Below are 6,215 nucleotides of genomic sequence, written 5' to 3' on the forward strand. Positions count from 1 at the left end.
GTCCAGCTTGATGCGTGCTGCAGACGCCTGAGTGTGCTTCCTCCAAAGCCTTCGTTGACTCTTCTTTACTGAGGCATCGAAGGAAAAGTCCTTCAAAGGATCTACGGTATAGGACCCCTTTATAGTAAATGAAATGCGCGGCCTTCCTGCGAACCTCGATTTTACGACATGGGTCATCCGAGAGCCTTCCATGCTCAAGGTAATTTATGATGGGCTGCCGCCAGTCTTCCTCGTCGGTTAGATAGACTGATATCACATTTGTTTCCCCATATGTAGTCCCAACCGGAGGTACAACCCATCTCCGCCAAAGCGATATATTAAGGGGCACATTATCCAGGTCCGTTAAGGCAATGGCTAGGTTTGCCAAGACATTCGCTTTCTTGTTCTCTGTCCTCGGGACATGTTCCAACGCCACGCTTTTAAACTTCTCCATCAACTGGAAAGCGTAAGTGAAGTAGGGTTTCAAGTCATCATGCTTCACCTCGTACTGTCATAAGAGTTCATTGATTATCAACTTTGAGTCACCGAAGATTTCTATACAAGCTACTCCAATCTCTAAGGCATTTGGAGACCAATTATCAAGGCTTGGTATTCAGCGACGTTGTTTGAGCATAACTCGGCAAGTGCGAAGCTATAAGGCAGCATGTGCTTTTCTGGCAAAATGAGGACGATACCTGCCCCCACACCACTTTTTCATGCCGCACCATCAAAGAACATGACCCACGACCCTGAGGTTTCTGTGAAGAGAACTTTGTCATCGGGCAAGTCTTCACTTAACTCTCAATCCGATGGAACTGGGTGATCAACTAGGAAATCAGCCAATGCCTGCCCTTTAACTGCCCTTTACGGTACATAAACAATGTTGTACTGTTGAAGCATGATTGCCCACTTGGCTAAACGTCCTGAGATGATCGGCCTGGATAAGACGTACTTGATGGGATAAGCTTTCGCAATTAAGTGGACTGTGAAGGCCTGCATGTAGTGCCTTAACTTGTCTATGGCGAAGAAGAGCGCAAGGCACATCTTCTCTATAGGGGAATAATTTCTCTCAGATCCATTCAGGGTCCTACTTAAGTAATAGAGAGCGCGTTCTTTTCCCTTTTCTCTTTCTTGTGCCAATAGTGCCCCCAGTGATCTCTCTTACGCTGCAATGTACAGTATCAATGGCTTGCCCGCTACTGGGGCTCCTAAGACAGGAGAGCTAATTAGGTACTTCTTTATGCTATCAAAAGCATTCTGGCAGGCCTCATCCCATTCGAATTTCTCTCCCTTTCTCATCAGTCTTTGAAAGGGTTTACAATGCCCTGCCAGGTTAGAAATAAACCTCCGGATGTAGGCTAGACGTCCCTGCAAACTTCTCAACTCATGTAGATTCCTTGGCCTTGGCATCTTCTGGATGGCATCGATCTTGGATTGGTCTATCTCTATCCTTCGATGTCTCACAACGAAGCCCAGAGACTTTCCTGAAGTTACGTCGAACGCACATTTGAGTTGGGTTCATCTTTAACTGGTACTTTCGCAGGCGATCAAACATGGTTCTTAGATCTTTCAAATGGTCATGTTGTCGCTTGGTCTTGACCACAAGGTCATCCACATAGCACTCCACGTGTTGGTGCAATATATTATTAAACACCTTCTGCATGGCACGTTTATAAGTAGCACCGACGTTCTTCATCCCGAAGGGCATTACCTTGTAACAATATATCCCTTTTAGGGTTCGAAATGCCGTCATTTCCTCGTCTGCGAGGGCCATTCGTATCTGGTTATACCCGGGAGATCCATCCATGAAGGATAAGGCCTCATGTCCTGTTGTCTCATCGACCATGATCTCTGTGATGGGCAATGGAAAATCGTCTTTCGGGCATGCGCTATTTAGGTCGTGAAAGTCTACGCAAACACGAAGTTGTCCATTCTTTTTTCTAACCGGGACAATGTTGGCTATCCATGTTGGACATTTAACTTCGCGAATGAACCCGACCTCAATCAACTTATTGACCTCAACCTCAATCTGGGGGATAAGTTCTGGCCGAAAGCATTGTTGAGCTTGCTTAACCGGTCGACACCCCTGTTTGATCGTGAGATGGTGGACTGCTACTTTTGGATCTAGTCCCGACATCTCTTTGTATGACCAGGCGAAAACATCCCTGTATTCAGTGAGCAGACTCATGAACTCGTCCTCTTCCTCTTCTGAGAGGGATGCGTTGATGAAAGTCAGACGCGGTTCTTCTACAGTGCCAGATTCACCTCTTTTAGCTCGTCCACTGTGGATTGACCACCGTCCTTTAGACCTTGCGGAGCGTCCTCCACTTCCTCTTTGGTCATACCCTCTTTGGATTCTTTGGTGATTGTGATATGGTGGCACAAAATTTCGCCTTCCTCCTGCTCTATATTTCCATTCTGAGGATTGGTGAAAACAATGTCGTGCCTCTTTACTTTGAGCGTGCCCTCACTTGTGTTTAGAGTAACGGAGGTTTTTCTCTTCATGCATGAGGGGACGGTACTACGGATTTCTCCATCACTACTTGCCTCTCCTGATGGCTTCTGGTCCGATGACGCTTCAACGTTTTTAAGGTCAATTCGTCGCCAGATGGACGCTCGGGGTATCGGCCCCCCTTTTCTTATGGTCATTTCGGGGGCATCAGCGTAGGCTTTTCCCTTCTCCTTTGTCTTACTAAGGACATATTGCTCGAGGGGATCTTCATCCCTCTCGTGCTTCAGGCGATAAAAAACAGGAGCGCGGGATTCTCCTTCGTTCTCCATCAAAACTGCGCCTAGTCTCTCGAAGGTTGACGGTTGCTCTACCACTGGCGATTGACAGATGATTTCCTCATTTCCTTTATTTGGCAGAGTCAACCTTCGAAAAACTGAACGTCGAGAAACTCTGGGAATAGTATGTGGGCTTTCCCTTTCTGCTTCTCTCATGCTTAACCTTTCAAAGACCAAGGCGCGTGCGGCAGACGGTCTAATATGGTCGAAGGCTGAGGCTCTTTTATCTTTGCCCTTCTTTTCTCCTGTATCATCGACTTCTTCTGCAGTGATATGATTGCTGTTGGCCACTTTCTCCTTCGCCTTTCTGATTATGCGGACTGACTCTAACGGCTCATATTCGAGTCTCGCCCTCGACGTGGGTATAGCATGTCCTTCTTGCAAAAGCTTCTTTTGGGTTGGCGAGAGTCGGGGTTGCTCATAAATCTTCAAACTCTTGAACTCAGTGTGAGTTGTGAAGTCGTAGCGCCTTCGCCAATAACTTGTAAGCCTTGGGATTGAATCCGTCTTTAATTCGCTTCTCGGGCAACTTTAACCTTGTCACTTCTGCCTCCGGCTTGTGAACTTCCTACTTCGTTATCGACGTGAGGGGTGTGACGAAACTCTCCTTTAGAATTTCTATGTCTCCAACCTGCAAACCTTTTGAGCATCACGTAAAAGGTGACTCACCCTTTTTTCGTCTCGACAAAGAGACATAGCGTAGAATCGGAGGTTTTGAGGTTTTTTTCGCCCCTCACCACGGGTGTTTCTCCAACGTTGAGGGATATTCTACTCTCTTTAGGGTTGGAGGCTTGTACCTTGCTACCCGCCCTTTTCTCTATGTCTATTGGCGACCTCGATCGGGATCTACCTGCTTTCTTTGCCAGCAAGTTCTCTGCCGGCATAGTCTCACCGAAATTCTCATTCTTTAGGTAAAACTTTGCATCTGTGAAGTGAGACCCGACCTCAGAAAACGAATTAGAATCTACTTCAACCTTCTTAATCCCGTCTTGGTAAAACTTGAAACAGTGATGTAGTGTCGATGTAGTCACACCATTCCCATGAATCCAAGGGCGTCTCAATAGTAGCTTGTAGGTGGTCTTTGAGTCTATCACATGAAATAGCGCGTCGGCCTTCAGATCGCCAATGAGGAGCTCTAAGTGTATCATGCCTATCGCCCTTTGGCTGCCTTGATTGAAACCCTAAATTACTAATTTGCTGTTTGATAGCTCTTCCATGAGTATGCCCAACTGTTTCATATTCGTCTTAGGCATTATATTGATGACGGATCTGTTGTCGATGAGGATTCGACCCACTCTTTGTTCTCGAATGTATCCAAAGACGTACAAAGGCCTATTATGCAATTTGGATCCCAGTAGCAGATCTTCGTTTGAGAAGCCTATGAATGTGCAACACGAGGCATAAGCACGTGCTGCGGAGGTCGATGTATGGATGTGCAACACGAGGCATAAGCACGTGCTGCGGAGGTCGATGCACCAGAGGCGTTGGATTCTAACAGTGCCTCAATGAGGGTAGTCTTAGCTTCTCACGGAAGTGAAAGTAGGTCATCTATGTTGATTGGTGACGAACCCTTTGGTTCTCCTGTCGACTTTAATAGGCCTGGAACGGTATCTTTGTCCTCCCTGATACTGACAGCATGACATGCAACAACCTCTGGTGTCTCCTCTGAACCCCAATTGTCGAAGTTTTTCGGGAAGAAATCTGTTAACATCATCTGTCGTTTGGGACGAGGAACATTCTCGTCTCTCTCGTCAATAGCTTTGGGCCTCCAAGACTTCTTTCTACCCTTCCTTTTTTGTGTCTTGCTCCCTTTCTTGTAGCTTCTATGAGAGCGTAGCTCTTTTTGGGTAGAGTTTAGTCTTCCCTTCTTAAGGCGCACCACAAGAATCCAACCTTCGTTATCGTCATCGTCAGCGTGCTCTCCTTCATTTTGAGGATCTGTAGCTTGGACCTTCTGCTGAAACCGCACTACCATAGGTTCGAAGGTCCCAAACTGGACCGAGCTCTCCCTTTCTTCATAATATATGATTGGTGCCGCCACGCTTGGAACTACCGTCACCGTAGCATGATTCGTTTGGACCACCTTCTCTAGATCCAGCTCTATTTTCCTCTCACGAGCCAATTTGAGGATCAATTCTTTCAGTACGAAACATTTTTCAACTAGGTGGCTAACGACCCTGTGATACTTGCAGTAGTTGGGATCATCCACTTTGCCGGCCTGTTCCGGTCGTTTACATTTTGGTAGCTGGATAAGGTGGTTCTTTAGTAGTTGCTCAAGCATATCCGCAACATCAGAGTCAGGGAACGGGTAGACTTTTTCCTGTCGTTCCTTCAGGGTTAGGCAATGTCTTTCACCTCATTCGTCTTTCTTTTCTATCTTCTTCTCGTTCCCTTTCGAGGAGAACTTCAACGGGGTCGTATTAACCACCATTGATTCCTTTGTGGCACCTTTCACAATTTTCTCGGTGCCCTTCACTTCCTTCTTTTCTTTCTTCGTTTCGTGGCTCAAGAAGTCCCTCGTTCCTCTGTTGGCAATACTTAGCTCCATGTTGTGAACACGGGTCGCCAATTCTTCAAAGGTACGGGGCTTTATTCCCTGCAGGATGTAGAGAAGTTTCCAGTGCATACCCTGTGTGCACATTTCTACAGCAGATAATTCGGTGAGTCGATCTTTGCAATCCATACTCAGAGCTCTCCATCGGTTGATATAGCCGACGATCGACTCCCCTTTCCGTTGTTTGGCGTTTGTCAACTTCATCATGCTGAAGGTGCGCCTAGTGCTGTAGAAGTGATTCAATAATTCTCTTTTAAGTTGCTCCCAGCTATCAATCACCTCAGGCTCTAAGTCTGTGTACCATTCAAAAGCGTTTCCTTTGAGGGTTCTGACAAACTATTTGACTAGTAGATCTCCCATTGTTCCTGCATTCTTGCATGTTTCTACGAAGTGGGCGATATGTTGCTTTGGGTTGCCCTTTCCGTCGAATTTTTGGAACTTTGGGGGTTGGTACCCTACAGGCATTCTTAGATTGTCGATCTTTTGGGTGTATGGCTTGGAATACATGAAGGAAGTTTGAGCCGACCCTCCATATTGAGCTCTTATGGAGGTCATGATCATGTCTTGCAGTTGTTGGATTGACAGAGAGGCCACCGAGTCTGATATCTCCCTTGGTTTTCTTGTAGCACGATCTTCCCCTTGTCAGTTGCTTTGACCATAAGTGCTTGGCTGGATTCAACAACCTCTCAAGACTGCATTTGTTCTCTTAGGGCAGTGATCTCATGATCTCGCTCCTCAATGGCTTTCATCAGAAAGTTAATCTTCCTTTCCATTTCTGCCATGGTCGCTTCTGCCGTCACATCTGCCATCATGACGGAGATCACATTTGGCTGTGAATCTCTTTTTGGCTTGCTAGAGGCGGAAATAGAGTTGTCAAACATGGGGTTTTCCTTGA

At 46.5% G+C, this 6,215-nt stretch overlaps 1 pseudogene; it reads right to left on the minus strand.

Annotated features, from left to right (window-relative positions):
* Positions 1 to 1,140: 1,140 nt before the first annotated feature.
* On the minus strand, positions 1,141 to 5,314 carry LOC150036772 (uncharacterized; annotated as a pseudogene).
* Between the last annotated feature and the right edge of the window lie 901 nt (positions 5,315 to 6,215).

This window comes from Benincasa hispida, chromosome 4 (assembly GCF_027475165.1).
Source record: "Benincasa hispida cultivar pf3 chromosome 4, pf3_genome.v1.1, whole genome shotgun sequence".
NCBI classification, from domain to species: domain Eukaryota; kingdom Viridiplantae; phylum Streptophyta; class Magnoliopsida; order Cucurbitales; family Cucurbitaceae; genus Benincasa; species Benincasa hispida.